Below are 19,788 nucleotides of genomic sequence, written 5' to 3'. Positions count from 1 at the left end.
CAGCTTTTTTCCAGACTTGAATTTATTTTAACCTAGTGTAAATTGAATCCTGTTTTGCTATGGGATTTGTGTCATGGCAGGAGCTCAGCTTAAAGTAGTCCGCTGGATTTTCCCAAGGCTACTCTACTAGGACGTGCCAGACCTGGAATTCAGGCCTCGGGGGCCTCAGATCGGAGGCTGATGGAGGGAGGGAAGGAGGAGGGAAGGCAGGCATATAAATACCCACACATGTCGAAATCTTTCTTCTAGTAGATTTCTGTCCAGCTGCTGCCTCAGCGTCTCCTTTGCTTTCTCACCAGACTTTTTCGAGAGGGTCTCCTCTTGTCTCCTCACCCGTTCTTTCCCGAGCCTCTGCAATCTGGGTGTCTCACCGCTCAGCAGAGATCCTGCAGCATATGAACGGCGGCCACCTTGCAGGCTTCATTCCCTGTGGCCTTTGCAGCATTTGACCCCTGGCCAGTCTCCCCTGGGAACTCCCAGTCTCTGCCTCGTGATTCTCCCCCTTGTGGGATGGCTCTAAAGCCCTCAGACTTGCCGGCCCCTCGTTCATTCACTCATTCCTTCCACAGACAGTCATTGGAAGCGTCCTGTTGGCCAAGTCCTAGGTTGCGCCTTCGAGACCTCTCCCTCCTTGCACCCCCCCGGGGCTGGTCCCACCCTGCTCCCGGAGTACCGACTGCCTCTCAGAGCCCCTGCCTGGACGACAGGCTTCCTCAACTCCTCTCCCTGGCTTCTCCAGCGACACCAGCCGTCGCACAATCACAGATGCCTGTGATGCGGGCCTCATCCCTCCTCTCTTCACATCCCACGTTTTATAGGTCACATCCTGGACCTGAGAAGGTGTCTGGAATCTGGCCCCCCTTGTCTTAGCCAGCCGTGCTCATCCTAGGTCACACACATACCCTTGACCCTGGGTTTTGGTAGTAGCCTGCCAACCAGTTTGCCTGCCTCAGACAGCTCAGCCCTCCTGGTACCTCAGGAGGTTCACCCAGGTGACCTCCACACCTGCCACACCCATCCCTTTGTGGCTTGGTCCTTTGGCTCACCTCAAGGCACACCCAGACCTCTTATCACTCCCTTCTCTGCCCCAGACAAGCTCATACACATCCAACAACTTTCATTACAATCTGCTCCCAGAGGCTCCAGATGCATCTCCAACCCCAACCTCTCCCCGGAACCTCCAGATCTGGTTCCAGCTTGGATGTCCCGAGACACCACCAATGCAAGGTTCTCAACATGCGGTTCCCCATCCTCCCCCCCATCTCGTCCCTCGAGATAGTGTTTGATGTACCCCACCCTCCTCCCCACGCCCTATCCATCACTCCATCAGCTCCAATTCTGACACCTCACTCGCCTACACAGCCAACCCCAGGCAATGGTCCTGGGCAGTACCCCAGGGTCCTGTTACTGAGGCGGGCAGCCCAGATCATGGCCCTCCTGAGCTCCCAGGCCCCACCTTCTCTGCACTGGCCTGGGAGACACATGCCCAGTGTCTGGGAAATATCCAGCTGGCCACTGGATATTCGTGCCCACAGCTCAGCAGTGAGTTCTGCCTGCAGGGAGATTTGGGATCATCTGTGAGACAAGAGGGGCTCACCCTGCAGAGAACACGAAAGCGAGAAAATTAGAACGCATAGGACAAACCTTACGAAGCACCAGTCAACATTAAACATCCAGCCAAAATGTTTATCCACCAACCTGGGGGAGGGAATCCACACACACACACACACACACACACACACACACACACACACACACACACACGTATTTACGGATGTAAAAGATCGTGACACAGAATATATAATACTTTTTGTTGTAAAATCCATACGGCCGATTGATTCTCTTAGAATGCTCTCACTGATTTTTGCCACACTTGTGTATTTATAGCCAACCTATTCTTGCAACTGACGAACGAGTGTAGTTCCAGTGTGAATGTTGGTTGATTTTTTTTTTATGTTAGCAAGTAAGATGAAACTGAAACAAGCCAGAGATGTGTATCAGAACTTCACTCATCTGTTGATGATGTGAGTGACTGCTCAGTCAGGTAGCAGTTTCTGATTGTTGGCCAAATTTCCTCAGTTTTTTGTGCTGTTCACATTGTAATGGCTTAGAGACACAGCACACTTTCTTTTTTAAACTAAACATATAGTTTACATGCTGGAATATTCACCGAAGACACACTTTTAAGTTTAATCTGTACTATTCACATTTTCCCCATCACTTTTTTTTTTTTTTTTTTTGCGGTACGCGGGCCTCTCACTCTTGTGGCCTCCCCCGTTGCGGAGCACAGGCTCCGGACGTGCAGGCTCAGCGGCCATGGCCCACGGGCCCAGCCGCTCCACGGTATGTGGGATCTTCCCAGACTGGGACACGAACCCGTGTCCCCTGCATCGGCAGGCGGACTCTCAACCACTGTGCCCCCAGGGAAGCCCCCATCACTTTCTTAATTAAGTCAAGAGACTCTAGAGACTGCAGAAGACATAAATCAAGCCCTAACTGGTAACACTTGCCAATTTCTGTGGCATAAACACTCTCACCATGGTCGAGTTCAAGCTGCCGCCACAGTGTCCCTAACCACAGAGGTGGAAAGAGATGTGCAGTGTACCCTGTCATATAATATTGCTTCCATACAGATGCAACAGGTGTAAATAACCTCAAGAGCACAGGTAACAGTAAAGTAATAGGAAGTGGCACATTTTGAGTGTTTACCATTGTTTTTAATATGAATTATTCGTACGTTTACATAAATTCATCTTTAATGACGGCTGTGTTTAACAACTGACTTGCAAAATTCCGGGAAATTCACTAATCTGCTCTCACAAGCCAGGGCAGGCCAGCTCCAGCGCACCGCTGGGAGCGCCACCTTTTAGGGATGGGCTGTAAAGGAAGAGACAGAAAACTGGGAAGAAGGGGCCAAGGAGGAGGAACGTGAAAGAGAAGTGCAGCTGGTTTGCAGAGCTGACCAGCCTAGTGGATGCTGCCGTGCGCAAACCGTGTTCTTCGGCACAGGGCACACAGAGGCCACTTGGGCTGAGTCTGGAGGCTGGAAACTCTTCCCCAGGCTTCTCGCTCCTTCCATTTTCCCTGTTCGCCCTTCTCCACCGAGTAGAGCAGGAGTGGGCCCGGGGCGGCTGATAGACCCGAGAGCCAGGGGAACCTCTCCATCTGTAACGGGGGCAGAGGTCTCCGCAGGGCAGGGTGGACAACATGAAGTCAGGCAGGAGCCTGGAGGGGCGGGGGAGGGGAGGTTTTGGCGGGGGGGTGCGGGGTGCGGGGAGGGAAGGGAGGTCCTGGCAGGCCCGGGAAGAGGTGGGGGTCATGGCAGGACTCAGAAATGTTCTCCCCTTTCCAAGCTCTGCCTTTTGGGTCCAGGCCACTGAGGTCAAATTCACCGAGTCACGTGGCAAACCGGCCACCTGCTTCCCCACCTCCCCTCCCCGCAAGAGACCCCAAATAAGCAGGTGGAGAAGAAGCCTCCGGGCCCCTCCGTGTTCCCCACGGGAGAGCAATGGCCCTTAGGAGCCCTTCTGGAAGCCGCACCCCGCCCAGGCCGCTGGGGCCGCCTTGCTCCCGCCGCGGCGGGTCCGCCGCGAGCCTCCGCCCCTTCCTCCGTCTCCAGGTGGCGGCGCGGCGGGGGGGCGAGCTGGAGCCGGAGCCGGCGCGCAGGCCGAGCGCGCCACGCCCCCGCCGGTCCCTGGTCCCTGCCGCCGCCGCTCCGCCGTCCTTCCCTCCCGTCCGCCGGCGTCGGGCTCAGCCGGGCCGGACGGAGCCGCGGCCTGGCCTCCGGCACTGGGACCCGAGAGAGGTGAGTGCGCCGGGCGGTTCGGGTGGGGCCTGGACAGCTGGCGGGCGGCGCAGGGGACCACCGACCTTCAGCAAGGCCAGGCCCGCCCCCTCCTGGGACAGAAGATTCCAAATCCAGTCTCGGATAAAGGCCTCTGGGGGGAGTGGAGAGGGGGAAGGGCCGGGAGGGAGGTCCCTGTCATTCCACGGTACAAATTGATGGTGCTTTGGGGTCCCCCCTCGCAGAGGGTGTGCCGCAAGGGTGGCTTTTGGGGCGCTGCGGGCCAGAGGGGGCTGCCCTGCCCTGCCCAGGGCCCCTGGAGGCGGATCTGCAAGTCCAGCACCGTCCAGATCCCCTGGGGACGTGCCCTGCCCCTGGGTACCTGCAGGCAGGTCCAGGGGAGAGCACTGGGGGAGAAGCCCAAAGACCCAGTCCCAGGCTGGGCGCTTTCCCGAGGGGGAGGAGGGTAGGGGGACTCCTATCTACTGAACGCCTGCTGGTGCCTAACTGTGTCAGATGATCCCTCCATCCATTCTAGACTTTCAGCAAATGGGCCCTCAGCTGGGAGGTCGCCTCAGGTGGAGGGAGCTGTCTCTGCCCAGACAACTCACACTATAGCTGGGGAGACAGACTGTAATTCAAGAAGTAACTAGGGGGAGGTCTGCCTTGCTTCTCCTTCTTGCCCCAAAAGACTAAGCAGACTGAGGGAGCACCTGCCCCCAGCAGTACAGCCCTGGACTAGTCAGCAACCCCCACACTCCCGCCATCAGTGCTCACAAGGGCCCCTTCTGTATCCACACACCAGTCACTAGGAGGATTCCCAGGATACCTGCTAGTCCCCTTGCAGGTTTCAGTTGAGGAGTCATCTCTTCCAGGAAGGCTACCCTGACTGCCCTGCTCTTGATCAGGTGCTTTTGTATGTTGGACTCCCACAGTGTGGCTCCTCCTGCCGCGTCCTCCTCCAATCACAGCTGTTATCAGAGTGTTGTAATTGCTGTGTCAATCCCAGCTCTCCCTTCTAAATCAGAGTTTCAAAAACTCAGCCATTCAAGTTCCATTTTATTATATGCATGATGTTTTTCTATGAATATTTTACTTTGGAGACTGGGTTGCTGCAGAACTTCTATTCAGGGAATAGAAACTTGAAACTTGCCATCACTATTTTCCGATCTCCCCTGTGCTCCTCAACAGCTTCTTGGGCAGAGTCCATCACTTGTTTTGGTACCTTGGATACAAACCCTGATACCTCAGAATGACCCCTGGGGTCCCCAACTGAAGACAAAGAGGGTCTAAGAACCCACATTCTAAAGAGAGGTCAAGGCCCCAGGCCCCTCCTTCTCCACTCCTCCAGGGCCTGGCTGCCTCGGTGTGTTGGGGACAGGAGGGAGAGGGACAGGAGTTTGTGTCCCATGATGCAGCCTGCCCACCACTGAGATCCTCTTGCCCTGGGTCATCTCTTCTCACTGTCTAGCCTGCGCTGGCCCTGCTGCCCCCTGTGTGGCTCCTCAGGGGCACAAGGCGGAGTTCCTCAGAGGTTCCCCGCTGGCCAGCTCCCGCCCCCATCGGACAGCCCTCCTGGGAGCTGTCAGCTCTTTCCTCCTCATCCACTCAATCACATAACCCTGTATGACAGTTGCAGGGCGTGTAGGTCACTCACTGTCCACTGGCTGCCTCCTGTCTCTCTCCAAGTTGCTTTTCTTCCTGTCCAAAAAGGCACACTGAGCCGATTAGCACATCCCTTGCCTAAGCAGACCCTGTCCCCTGGGCTCCTCTCCCTGCAGCAGCCGCCCACCCCGCAGCTCTAGGAGAATTCTCCTGCAGAATCTCATAGCCAGTCAGTGCGCACCTCAGATCCCAATTCCCACTCCCCCCTCCCCAGTACTGAGTGTGTGTGTGTGTGTGTGTGTGTGTGTGTGTGTGTGTGTGTGTGTGTGTGTTGGGGGTGGGGATTAGAATGGGGAGGTCCTGAAGGAGTGGTCAGACCCATCACTGAGGGACGCTGCCTTCAACTGGACCCCAGTGGTCGACTCCAGGGCAAGAGGAAGAACCCCCCACTCATGGTTCTAGTATACTTAAATACACTTATTTTTAATAAAATTTTAATAGAAATTGTGATCTACTCCCAGAAGTGGAAAATCAGTGCCCCCTGCCACAAAAGGAAGGTAATTAAACAAATAAAAACAAGGAAAACCAAGCCGTGGTATGAAACTTTAATTAGCACCTGTTGCCTGCAGAATATGCCTGAGGCTGTCTCTCTAGGTTACAAAGGGAGATTAGCAAGAATTAAAGTGGTGATTGAGACATAATGGCACCCACCTGAGACTTTCTCCTTAGTGTGATAAAATGGATTAGGACAGAATTGGGCTGGGAATAACAAACTTTTATGGCTAAACTCCTATCAGTCAGCACCTGCTGAGTGCAGAGCACCACACAGAGCCCAAAGCAATAAAGAACAAACCTTCAGTTCATCCTGTGATGAAGGGTCACTTCCTCCAGGAAGCCCATCCTGATACGCCCCTTTGTACAAGCCATACCTCCTGCTGTAAGGCTTTTCCTGTTTTATTATAATGGCATATTGGCTCCCACCAGGTCTGTCTCACTCACTTCACTGTCCAGGTACCCCCTGCAGGGCCTGGAGCACAGGTGTTGAATGAACAGATGAATGAATAATGAATGAATAACTAGGCTGACCTCCTTGACTTTGGTCCCACGGGGCTGCTTCCAGTAATGCCTTACCTTCCTCCTCCTCCTCGCTGTCCAAACCCCACACCCTCCATCCTTCAAGGCCCTGCTGAGGGTTCAGCTTCTCCAGGAGCCTGCCCTGAGCTCTCTTGCCCCTGAATAGTCCCTCCCTGGCTGTGCCTATGCCCAGGGGACATTCGGTTCCAGGGTCCAGTGTGTCCCCACACATCCAGAAGGACAGCAGTATGGGTGACACCACAGGTACTCAGTAACTACCGTGGAGTGACTCAACACAGTACCTCCTTCAAGGATGCGGCTGTGTTGGGTCTCGGCAGCTGTATTGAGTTCCCTGTTGCTGCTGTAACAAACTACCACAAACTCAGAGGCTTCCGACAACACAAGCTGATTATCTTACAATTCTGGAGGTCAGAAATGGGATTCCTGGCTGAGTTCCTCTGTGGAGGCTGTAGGAGGAAATCCATTTCATTGCCTCTTTCACCTTCTAGAAGCTGCCTGCATTTCTTGGCTCAGGGCCAACTTCCATCTTCAAAGCCAACCATGGCTGGTGTCTCTCACCCTACATCATCCTGATGCTCTCCTTCATCTGCCTCCATCTGTCACCCTTGTGATGACATTGGGCCCACCTGGATAGCCCAGGATAATCTCCCCATCTCCAGATCCTTCATCACATCAGCAAAGTCCCTTTTCCCATGTAAGGCAACATATTTACAGGTTCCAAGGATTAGGACATGGGCATCCTTGACAGAGGCCACTATTCTGGCTACCACAACAGCTGTCCCGTGGTACTCTGAGGGCACTGTGGCTGGTGGTATATTAACAATAGCTGACCTTTACCGAGCCCTACGCTGGGCCAGGAACTGTTGGGAGCACATTACACAACATCCTGTGAGGTAGGTGCCATTCTTATCAGCCTCACTTCACAGATGAGGCCCTAAGAGGTTAAATAACTTGGCAAGTGGCAGAGCTGGGGTTTGAACCCAGGCTGTCTGGCTCCAAGGAACATCTCCTAATTCTGAGGCTACACGGCTTCTCTGGGCACCATTATACCCCCAGGACACTAGCCAACAGCCCGGGAGCAGGCCAGGCAAAGCCCAACACAGAGGGAGAATTTTCGCCAGGATTTTCTGGGTGAGACCCCATATAGGCTACGAATTGTTTGCCAGTCATTTCTCATTTCAGCCCTTTCTCACCATCCTACCACCCACACCCCATCAGAGGCACCTAAGCTTATCCAGGGAAGCTGAAGGGAGCTTCCAAGTGTTCCTTTTAGGGGCTCCGGACAAGTAAGTCTGGAAGAGTTCAGGGAATCTGAGCCGGAGGGGCACACATAAGGCTTCCGCAGGCACTGGATGAAGAGGGTGTCCTAACATTTAGTGAGCACCCACTAAAGGCAGGCATAGTTGTAAGAGATTTATTCTTATTAACTCACTTAATACAACAACCCTGTGAGGTACTGTTGTTATCCCCATTTCACAGATCAGGAAACTGAGGCACAGAGAGGTCATGTGACTTTCTGAGGTCACACAGCCAGTGCGAAGAGCCACGATTTGATCCATTCTCCATAAGCAAGAGAACCAAGGAAGAGGCTGGTCAACCCCAGCCTGGCCTGTCGCACCCGACTTCAGTCAGCCAAACCCTCTCTTGTGCCTTCCCAGCATAACCTACTGTCTTTGCACCTGCTAGGCTGGGCTCCTGCTTTCTGTGTCAACCAGATTTATATTTCATTCTTACACCCATCTCCATTATTAACCCCATTTTCAAGAAGAAACTGAGGCTCCAAGAGGCTAACTTGCCAAAGCTCTAATAACCAGAGCACAACAGATACAGGATTTGAACCCAGAGATTCAGATGCTACTGCATCTCCCAACTGCCTCAGCCTGAGAAGCCCAGCCTGAAGTCCTCCTCCAGGAGTCCACAGCCTAGCCAGGAACACGACACGGGTTCCCCAGCTCTCCAGGTGTGTGTGCTCATGCTTCACCTGGACTTGAGCTCAGAGTTTCCTGCCTTTGGGTGTCCACGTTAGTCACACTCTGTCTGAGAGCCCACGGATTATCTGAGTGGGAGCGGAAACACTGTGGCGTTAGGTCAGTTGTCTGATTTATCAGCTCAGGCCCGAGCCTGCTGGAGTGTGGTTGATGCCAGAAAAGGTAATTTTCAGAAAAACCAGCTCCTTGTTGCCTGAAACCATCGTGGGAGTTGCTTGACTCAGCAGTGGCAAGTATTTCTCAAAAAGAAAATTGTCCACCTGAATGAGGAACTAGGAAGCGCTCCGTGACAGGAAGTCCAGGGCAGGGGAATCTGCCAGAGGAGGCCCGGGCCTGAACGGTGCTGGAGACGAGCTGGCGCTGGGGCCGAGTGAGGAAGTAGGGACTCATTCCGTCGTTTGGGGGATAAGGAGAGATTTCCTGTGAGTCTGGCCAGCTGTGCTCATTGGAAGAATGAATGGGAAAAACAGTAGTGTTTTAAAGTAGATAATCCGTATGCCTTGTGAAACATGCACACATCCTTCCATTAGTGTGAGTTCGCCGTGAAGATGCATCCGGCGACATCCACTTCTGCATCAGTCAAGGTCTCTGCAGGAAGCAGAGGCCACTCAGGTGGGGTGACTGGGGAGAGGTTAACACAGGGATGGTTTTCAAGGGTGTGGGTAGGGTTAAGGGGATCAACACAGGATGGTGCAGCACCTCGGGACTAGCATCTCTGGGGAGCTGTTACTGTCCCCAGGCCTGGAGGAGGAAGCGGGGAGAGAAGAGCAGGAGAGAGATTTCCAACAGGAGGAAGACGACTTCAGTAAAGAGAGGCAGCCAGCCGGAAGCAACACCGGCTGGGGGATAAATACACCCCCAGCCCCACTCCCCAGCCATCCTCTGATCCCAGTGAGTGCTTCCCCTTGGCCAAACCCAACAGAAGCCGGAGGGCAAGGGAACCCTGTGATACAGTCAGTAGAGTAGGTGGAGAAGCGTGAAGGGTGGATCTGGGTGGGCCAATAAAAAGTCCTCCACACACTTCCAGCCTCAGGTAACAAGCTCTTCCATCCTTTCCATCTGCTGCCATTTCTGAGCCCCTGTTGTGCGCCTCCGCAGGCTTGACACCGGTAAAATGCAAATGCCAAGACCAAAACCCCACAAGAGACTGGAAAAGAAGAAATGGACATAATTGTCACTTGCGCCGGGTATGGAGAAATTCTGACCACGTCACCAGAGCCCAGCCCAATGTGGGAGAGGATTTCTGTGGGCGAGAAAGACAGTTAGTATTAGTGCAGCATTTCAAATCAGCATTCCATGAGCATGGGCCATAATTTACCATTCTCTAAGTCCCGAAAGGTTCTGGAAAACGATACATGCTTCATGTTAACTGAATAAGCTGTTTGTTGTTTATATGGCCAATGCCAGATTTCGTTACAAATTCTGCTGGGCCTGCCAAGGACTAGACATCTTGACACCAAGAGACACAGCAAAGTCTAGCCAAAAGGTGACTTTGCAGGCAGCACAATGAATCTCTTTGCTTCTCCAAATCTAGCATTTTCTTAGGAAGAACATAGCCAGAGATGCCAACCCTCTATTCCACAGGCCAATTCTGGATCTTGAAGTAAGTGGTATAGGTACCACGCTGTTCCGTCTCTATAAAATGGAAGTGTCAGTCAAAATAGAGTTTGTTTTAATTGAAGACTGTTTAGACTGTGGAAGGTTCTAGATATGTTTGGACATCTGTAAACAGAGACTGAGGGCTAGAAAAAGAGAGGCAGGGAGAGAGGAACACCAAGTACTGCCACACGGCCCCAACTCCAGAGGCCACCACCTGATAGGTTACAATGTGTACGGGCCCACCCTTGGAACTGTGCAATATGGCAGCCCTGGCAGGATTCACTTGGTAATAAACTTTCTACACGGCAGGCGCTGTACCCCTGAGAGTCCGAATCCTGGATCTAGCAACTGATGATGGACTTTAACACCCCGCTTCTTTCTGGGAGGGATAGGATGAGGCAGAACATAATTGCTGCAGGAAGCAGCTTTGTGGCTGGGACTTCATTCAAGTCCTGGCTCAGACACTCAGAACTGAGTGGCCTTAGGCAATTCACTGAACCTCAGTTTCCTGATCTGCAAAATGCAGAGAATAAAACTGCAGTAAACATTCAAAAGATAAGAGCTATATATAAAAGGGTATTTGGAGTGTACAATAATAACAGCTAACCTCTGTTGAACCCTAATAAGTGCTGGGTGTTGAGCTAAGGACTTTACTTGATTTAACTCATGCAATCATCTCAACCTCTTTTTTTTTGTTTTAACATCTTTATTGGAGTATAATTGCTTTACAATGGTGTGTTAGTTTCTGCTGTATAACAAAGTGAATCAGTTATACATATACATATATCCCCATATCTCCTCCCTCTTGCGTCTCCCTCCCACCCTCCCTATCCCACCCCTCTAGGTGGACACAAAGCACCGAGCTGATCTCCCTGTGCTATGCGGCTGCTTCCCACTAGCTATATTTCCATGTCCCCATTTCACACACAAAGAACCCGGCACAGAGAAGTTAAGGGATTTGTCCAAGGTCACCCTACTGGCAGGTAGCAGAGCTGAAATTCAAACTCCGGAATTCAGGCACTCCGGATTTGGTCCAAGCCAAACTCTTAACAACTACTTTCAGTATGGCAATCTTTAAAAAGTATCTGTTGGGCTTCCCTGGTGGCGCAGTGGTTGAGAGTCCGCCTGCCGATGCAGGGGACACGGGTTCGTGCCCTGGTCTGGGAGGATCCCACATGCCGCGGAGCGGCTGGGCCCGTGAGCCATGGCTGCTGAGCCTTCGTGTCCGGAGCCTGTGCTCCGCAACGGGAGAGGCCACGACAGTGAAAGGCCCGCGTACTGAAAAAAAAAAAAGTATCTGTGCATTTTTATGGCATGAGTATAGTTAATCCAGGAAACTCCATTTATGAAGATTTTGCAAGGAGGAATTTCAAAATGAGGACCAGCAGAAGAGGCTGATGCGGCCTGTGAGAAGAGTCCGCTGGGAGGTTGCTGGGCATGTGCCCAGCAGGAAAAGCAAAATGCCCTGCCTCCCCCTGCTCCCTCGGCCTCTCCTTCCAGGGTATCTTCTGCCCACCTGCCCACTGTCCATTTCCTTCCAGAGACTCACCTAGCAGCCCCGTCACAAAGTGTGGAGCTTTGAGGTGCCCAGAAGAGTCAGCAGAAGGTGAGCCATCAATCTGCCTCTTTACCTTCCTACCTGCACTCCAGCCGCCCTCTAGCCCTAACCCCTGGCGTCTGTCCTGACATCCAGCCACACAAGCTTCTGCAGACTCCTGCAGCACCCAGTCCCGGACACTCGCTTCGCAAACAGGAATAGGGCGCCTGGCTCTGAGCCAGGCACTGGACCCGGAATGAGGGTCCTGTAGAGGGGTAGCTGTGGGCCAGTGACCCCAGTGGGCCATGCAGAGAATGCTGGGAAGGGACCAGGGAGGGGGCTCAGCACAAATTGCCTGGGACGACCAAGAAGGCTTGTTAGGGGAGGTGACGTTCACGTCTGAAAACCGCTGCAAGAGTTCTGGAGATGGGGGCAGGAGGCCTTCTGAATGGAGACGGACACAGGAGGTAAGGTGTGCAGATGTGAAAGAGGATGCTGAGGGTAGAGCAAAGGGTGGCTTGGGATAGGATGCAGGTGGTGATGAGGGCTCTGGACTCACCTGCTTGGGTTTGAATCTCTTGGCCTCTACTTATTACCTGTGTGACCTTGGGCAGGTTACTTGACTTCTCTGTGCCTCATTCCCCCATGTGTAAAATGGGGGTAATAATAGTATGCTGAGGATCAAATGAGTTCATGCGTTAAAGTGCTTAGAACAGTGCTTGGCACACAGTAAGTACCAGACACTCAGAGCTGTGACTATCGTGAGTGATTTTGTCTATGAGCTTGTGGGGCAGAGGGCCCTAAAGCCTCCTTGCATTCTCAGCAAAACCGTTAGGAGGTCCCCTATGCTGTCTCTGGCCACCTCTGCTGCAGGCCACTCAAGCCTTGGGAGGCACCCCAGCAGGGATCCAGGAGACAGCAAACCTAAGTGCAGACCCACCTCACTGCCCATCGCCCCCTCCCCCCACCCCCGGGCTCGGCACCGAGGTCCAGCAACGGGGAGAGGCGGAGAGAGGCCCTGACAGCAACAGGACACTGCATCTGCTGAGTGGTTACTGATGTGCTGGTGCTGGGGACACAGAGGTGAACGGTACCGAAAGGTCGCTTCATGGACTCTCCTTACCTAGAGGTTCTGATGTGGCTGGAGAAGGACCCTGGTCCTTTTGCAGCCACGCCCAGAGTGAGCCCACACTGGCAGCTCCGGATCCTGTCCCCGGGACCCAGGAGAGCTGGACCTCCAAGCCGGGTCTGCGCCACTTTCGGCGGCTCTTCCTGGCCGGCGCCTAGCCTGTGGACTGTGGTCACAGCGAAAGGCAGGACGCTGACGGGCGGGGCTGGGTGTGCCCGAGGGGGACGGGAGGAATGGGGGGAGGGGGCGGGAATCGGGACACATTGTGGCTCCGTGTTCCGAAGAGGAGGAGGGGAGTCTGGCCGGGAAGCGGGCCGCCAGCGTCCCCAGACCACCCCGGCCGGCAGCCCGAGGACGCTGTGTCCACCCCGCTGGCCGCGCGCCGGCCGTAGGAGGGACGCGGGCGACTCGCGGGGTGACTGTGGCCGGCGCCCCGGCCTCTCGCCGCGCAGGTACGTGACCCCCCCATCCCTAGGGCCAGTCCTCTTCCTCTCGCCACCGTGGTGCGGGCAGCGGCCGGCCCTGGTCCCCAGCATCCAGCTCCGCGCCGTCCCCCGCGCGGCCCCGCCAGCACGCGGCGAGGGTGCGGGGACCCGGCCCCAGGTGCGGGCGGGGCGGGCGCCGGGAGCGGGCCCAGCAGGTGCGTGACGGCGGCGGGCAGGCGCGGCAGCGGCGAGGCGGCCGGGCGGGATGTCTCCGCCTGCGGTTGCCGCCGGGTTTAGCAGCCACCCACTTGGCTGGCACCGTGGCCACCTGGTAATTACTTCCCTTCCCCGCCCCCCACAAAAAAAGTCAGACAGCTAACTCTTCTCCTCCTAGAGCTCGAAGGCACAGGTGATCCAGAGATGCCGTGTGGGCCAGGCTTTCCTTGCCCCGAATCTGCCCGGTCCCTCTCACAGGAAGGGCAGCTCATTAGGCACACAGCGGGATTACAGGGGCCAGAATAAGACCCCCTGCCACCGAGGGAGGGGAAAGCTTCCGTAATTGGACAGAGGAGCGGGGGGGGGGGGTGGTGACTGGTTGGCAGCCCCCCCCTGCCCCCGGCCGCCTGCAATCAAGCGGGCCCAGGTAATCCTGGAGCTGGAGAACAGACAACCGCGGGGAAGGCTCTTTGGGGTTTAGCGGTGGGCAGAGGAGAAAGCGCTGACTTGGAGCCAGAGGCTGTGTGGCTTTGGGCAGGTCACTTGCTGTGGCTGGGCCTCTGTTAAATGGAGATTAATACTGGCCACGCCACTTCACAGAGGGCTTGTGGGACAAAAGAGATGTGGGAATGGTCTGAAACTCTACAAAGCTGAGATGATATGGTTAGGTTTGGCTTCAACCCCCATGCCCACCAACACACATAAGCTTCCAAAAGAAGGAATGAGGGAAAAGAATTCCTGAGCCTAACAGAGGAAGCACGGCTGGAGCAATGTGGTTGCTTTAGACTATATAGATTAGAGTATCTGTACTCGAGAGCCTAGTTCCAGAACCAGATGGCTTGGGTTCAAACCTGGACTCTAACACCTAGAGCTTTACCTTGGGCAAGTCACATACCCTCTTTTAAGCCTCAGTATCACCATCTGTGAAATGGGCATGATAATAGATATACCTCCTAGAGCATGAGATCATGCAGGTAAAGATCTTGCCCTAAAAGCCTTGCAGTGTCCCCTAAATATTAGTTCTGAGTATTCTTGTTATTACTATTATGTTGCACCCTTCTGGGTACAGGACACACTGTAGGGAAAGAAGACTGGTCTAACAGCAAACAAAGAGTGAAAAACAGAGTTTCATCTTTCCTCTCTGGCTGGTCTCAAACAAGATGCCTTACCTCTCTGACCCTTAGTATCGCATGGGAAAAATGGAGACTATTACACTCATCTCACACAGTGTGATAAGCCCTCATGTGATTTTGGAGGAAAAAAAACCAAAAAAACTTTTGTTCCAGTTATCTTTTGTTACATCACAAACCACTTCAAAAGATAGTAGCTTAAAATAGCTCAGCTGTTTTGCTCATGAATCTGCAATTTGGTCAGGGCTTCGTGGGGATAGCTTATCTCTACTTGCAGCATTAGCTGAGATGACCCAGCTGGGGCTGGAGGGTCTTTCTCCAAAATCACACACTCGTGTGGTAATCCAGTTGACCCTGGCTGGCAGCTGGGGCTGTTGCCCAGGGTCTAGGTTCCTCTCAATGTGGGCCTCTCTGAGGCTACTTGGGCTTCCTCACAGCATGGCACCTAGGTTTCAAGAGCAACTATCCCAAGAGACAGGAAGTAGGAGCTGCCAGTGTCTTTAGACCTGGACTCAGAAGCTGATACAGTGTGGCTTCCACTTTATTTTATTGGTCAGGTAGTCATAGAGCCCACCTAGGTTCAAGGGGAGGGGACTTATACCCCACCTCTCCATGAGAAGATTAGCAAACAATTTCCAACCATCTTGAACCCACTACAACTCGAAAGCCTTTCCTTTTCCTTTTTTTTTTTTCCTGGGTGCCATGGTAACAAATTAATTAATCTTGGCAGAGGACAATTTTCTCCTAGGAGAAGACCAGCAGAGATACAAAAACCATGACTAGGGCCTTATCGCAGAGCTTGTTTGGTCAGGATCAGTTTCTCTGGGTCTGATTCAGGGAGCAGGCGGGCTACCTGGCAGCTCCTCTAGTGTCTGTTTTCTTGGAACCTCTGAGGCTTCAGTCATCAGCTCTGCCAACCCCATGCCTTTCAAACAAGAGGGAGAAGCCAGAGAGAGTAATTTGAATTCAGAAAACTAGATTTTAGCAGGTGGCCCAGGCTGAGTGTAATGAGTATCTCTATAGCTCTTACTCACTGGAGAAGTCTGTTTCTCAAGAGGGTTGCTGCCCGGGTGTTTGGAGTGATTGCTGTCAGACATTATTCGGTTATTAATTGATAGGTTGGAGCACTCTGAGGCTGGAGGCAGGAGGCTGGTGGGGGTGGCAGGTGGGGAGGGGGGTTGCCTTGGCAACCTTGGGGCCTGTGGTTGGTGCCCTGGCCTCAGAGCAGGAAGGATGCCCCCAGACAGCTCAGACCTTCTCAGACAGACCACAGAGTCTCCAAAGAGATACCAAAGTCTGTCAGGCTTCTGCTGTAATGCACTTTCACATGTGGCCACCCACCCACATGCCCTCAGAGTCAACCCTCTTCCTGTTGCCTCATCCCATATCCTGACAGCCTCCCCCAGTTTGTTAGCTCCTAACTTCAATTTCAGCCACACGGGCCTTCCAGGTGGGCTGCAGAAAGCAATGGAGTTTAGATTCATTTCTTCATTCAAATGTTCAACACATTTTTGTTGTGCATTTTGTGCCAAACCACCTTCTCTCCATCAGAGAACAAAATAGACCCAGCTCCTTCTTCCTCGTAGAGCTTACTGTCCGGAGGGGGAGATGGGCATCGACACACCATCATACAAATTTCCGAGCACTGCATTGAGAATTATTAAAATACAGTTAATTCAGACCTCGACTTGAATCCCAGTGCTGCCACTTGCCAGCCCGGTGACCCTTGGTCTCTTCGGTGGTAAAGCTGGGATAATACTAATTTCCCTGCAGAGGCACCATCAGGACAGCTTGGGGAAGCACAGTGCCTTGTACGCTGAGGTAGCTCACAGCATGTAAGCACCCACCCCTGTGCCCTAGCCCAGTGCCATTTGTCATTCGGATGTCACGGGCCACCTTCAGTCTGTATGAAGAGTCCTGGTCCCAGGTCCCTGGCCAGCTCGAGACTTCTGAGTGGTGAGGCCTTTGTGTTTGATCACGCTGGCTGCCAAGATGGGAAGATGCAAGCAGAGGTCAGAGTGGTACAATGTGAGATGGACTCAGTCTGCCACTGCTGGCGTTGAAGATGGAAGGGGGCCACAAGCCAAGGAATGACAGAAATGTCTAGAAACCGGAAAAGGCAGGGAAATGGATTTCCCCCCATACCCTCCAGAAGAAATGGAAGCCTGCTGACACTTTTTTCTTAGCCCAGCGAGACCCACTTTTGACGGCCAGACTGTAAGATAAGAAATGTGTGTTGTCTTACGCTGCTAAATGCTGTGGTAATTTGTTTCAGCAGCAACAGGAAACTAGTCAAGAGCCCTGTCTTTGGAGTCAAACAGCTCTGTAGTTTCCCTGCTGTGTGACCCCAGGCAAGATGCTGGTGCCCTCTGAGTCTCGTTGCCTTGCCTACAAAATAGGGTTGGGGGGGGCGGTTAAAACAGGAAACATTTGGAAGGTGCTCAGCACGTGCTCCCAAAATGGCAATGACTTTGCTCCCTCATCCCAAGTTGCTCCCACCTCTTCTCTGACGCCACTTGGGAGGGCAGCAGTGCCAGGCACTATGGGAGGTTCTCTGCTGGTCCTCCTCTGGGTTTTTAAAGCCATCCTAATTCACACCTGGCCACTTTGGAACTTGCAACAATGCGCGCCGTGCCTCGGCTCCCGGGACGGAGGTGTGTGCTGATGTGTAAGGCCTGGGAAGGCCAAGGCCAGCGTTCAATGCGCAAGTCAGTGAAGGTCCCTGCGGTCAAACAGCAGACGGCTCGTTATGGGCATTTCTTGTATTTGTCAGAGCCCTTTGGGAGCCCCCAAGGCCTTTACCCCAACTAGCCACAAATCAGTAGAGTACCCGTGGGGAATACAGTAGGACACCGTAACAAACGTCCTACCAAGTTGGCCTCCCCATCCTTCCCCTGTCTAGGGAGACTCAGGTGGTGGGGCAGGACCTTCTAGCCCGAGGGAGTGGTGTCATCACCGCCACCACCATCCTAGTTCATTCTAGTTTCTAGTCCTTCCTTCCTGTTTTAGATTAAAGAAAAAAACCTTAGCACCAAAGTAGAACACAGTAAGGGTGTTCTTTTTCCTTCCTGAGTGGGCATTTCACAGAGGACCTGGGCTAGCCGATTCAATGTCAGCTTCATCTCCATCCGCAGTTCCAAAGGCCAAATAGAAAGGGGGGTGGAGGGGGTCCCTGGCCCTGGGGAAAGGGGAGGACACAGTGCCATCAGTGGTTCCCACAGGTATAGATGCTGACGGTGTAGACAGCCTGTGTGTGCAAGTCCTGTTAGGCTGGGCCGCCCTGTACAGAGAACCAGGGGTGTGCTCTTTGGTCGGTGTGTCCTGGGGGTAGCCAGGCATTCACCACTGAACCGATCCTGCACTCCTCCCCGCACAACTCCTGTCCTTTCATATGGCATCAGGGAGAGCCCACAGACTTCTACACTCGGAAACAGCTTCTGGGGCTTCCCTGGCGGTTCAGTGGTTAAGACTCCGCTCTTCCGCCGCAGGGGGCACGGGTTCGATCCCTGGTTGGGGAACTAAGTTCCCGCCTGCCGCGCTGCACAGCCAAAAAAAAGAAAAAAGAAAAAATAGCCTCTATGTCTACAGGCACCACTGCATTGTAACAAGGCAGAGGCTTCTGGTGCAGCTGACAGAGGAGCATTTGCTTGAAGGCCCAGGCCCTGCAGAGGGGGATTTTTCCTGGGCCCCCTACCAAAACAGCCCCCCATCAGGACTGTAGTGATTCACTCTCTGGAGAAGATGAGACCACAGATCACCCAACAAAATAGGGACAATGCACATCCTCAGTGACCCCCACTCATGGTGGACGTTGGCTTCCTGGCTCTAGCAACGTTCCTACAGTCAGCTTCCAAGGGGACACCTTGCAGGGAGGAGGTTAAGCCGAAATAGCACCGCAGCCGATTTGGAGAATCACAGCTCTATCATTTAGCTGTAAGACCCTATCTAGAGCCTTTGCCCCTTTGGGCCTGAGTTTCCCCATCTGTAAAATGAGGCTGAGCCAGGTAACCTCCAGGGGTCCCGTCGGCCCTGCCGTGCTGAGGGAGTTTAGGAAAGAGTCCTGAGAGCCAGAAGACCCCATGAGGCCAGAGCCCCGTGCTGGCTCCCCGGTCTGGGCCACGCTGTTTAAAGACGCTGACGCTCGCCTTACTCACGACCCAGAGAATTCCTCTGATGCCGTAGCTCTGTTGGTCTGCAGAACAGGATCCACCCGCCTCCACATCAGTGCTTCTCCTCCTGGCCGCCCTCTGGAATCGCCCAGAGAGCTTTTAAAAACACTGGCACCTTGTCTCCAGAGAGTGTGATTTAATTCATCTGGGGTGGGGCCTGGGCAATGGTGTTATTTTTTATAAGCTCCCCGGGTATTTGCTAATGTAGTTGTGACCCACTGACCCAGATGTTGGCTGCTAGCGGCTGAAGGGTGACTGCCCGGAGGTGGGAGTGGAAACAGCTTCCCCTGCCCTTGCTGATGTGCCATTGCTCTTGTGTCCATGGTACTTTCTAGTTATCTGAGCGTCAGCCTGTCTGGCTCAAGTCAGGATCCCTGGCTCAGGGGGTTCAACATCCTGTATCTCCTGGTGGCTTGTAGGTGCTCACAGGTGGTTGGATGGGAAGAATCAGGGCACCCCGCTCCTCCTGCATCTCCCAAGTCCCTGGGGTCCCTGTCCCTAATTCAGGCTTTAGCATCCCCCGCAAGGTCTGGGGTGCGCGGGAAGGCAGGCCCGGGGTGCCTGGAGGGAGCTGTCCCGCCGCCCTCATCCTCTGGCTGGCGAGCGTTCCTCACAGCTACCCAGCCTGACATCAGATCTGAGTTCACATGATTCTGCCTCAGCTCAGGAATGGGCAGCCTCCAGCTGGGATTTTCTAGTCTGAGCTAGGAGGAGTGGCCGGCGGGAGATCGCAGGAGGGGGAGCTTGGGTCCTGGCTGCAGGGTCACCCGAGGGGGGTCCGCCAGGGCTGGGCCAGGGGTGTTCAGTCTCCTCCCCGGGCCTCTGAGAGCCAGCGAGCACTGGGACAAGCCGGCTCTTTGAGGTTTGAGGGCAGAGCTTTGCCGGGCGGGCAGAGAGGACCCAGATCCCCTGAGGCTGCTGCTCCCTTACCTGGCGGCAACCACAGTCCCCTTCCTGGGGCCCGGACCCTGAGCAGGCGGGGGTCAGTCCAGCTGTTTCTAAACAGGATCATGACCCGTGAGCGGCTCCGGAAATCAATTTAGCAGCTCACGCCCTTAAGAAAAACAAAATAGAGTGGAATGATCAGAGTGCATGGCAAGTGGTAGGGTAA

General features: G+C 53.9%; 1 protein-coding gene across 6 annotated transcripts in view; it reads left to right on the top strand.

The window, feature by feature from the left end:
• Positions 1-2,705: 2,705 nt before the first annotated feature.
• Positions 2,706-19,788, top strand: part of GPR68 (G protein-coupled receptor 68) — a 28,326-nt gene continuing 11,243 nt past the window's right edge. Inside the window, exons 1-2 of one of the 6 annotated variants that reach the window (XM_033418769.2) lie at positions 2,706-3,805; positions 11,613-11,677. The gene's annotated coding sequence lies outside the window, so the exon portion shown is untranslated. Of the gene's footprint in view, positions 3,806-6,972; positions 7,179-10,056; positions 10,076-11,612; positions 11,678-12,993; positions 13,190-15,700; positions 19,785-19,788 lie in introns of those variants that run through there. The other 5 variants (XM_033418795.2, XM_049706592.1, XM_033418786.2 and 2 more) reach the window with 5 other exon arrangements.

Source organism: Orcinus orca, chromosome 2 (assembly GCF_937001465.1).
Source record: "Orcinus orca chromosome 2, mOrcOrc1.1, whole genome shotgun sequence".
NCBI classification, from domain to species: Eukaryota; Metazoa; Chordata; class Mammalia; order Artiodactyla; family Delphinidae; genus Orcinus; species Orcinus orca.
The sequence above is the reverse complement of the archived record's forward strand: the minus strand, read 5'-3'. Positions and strand labels throughout refer to the sequence as shown.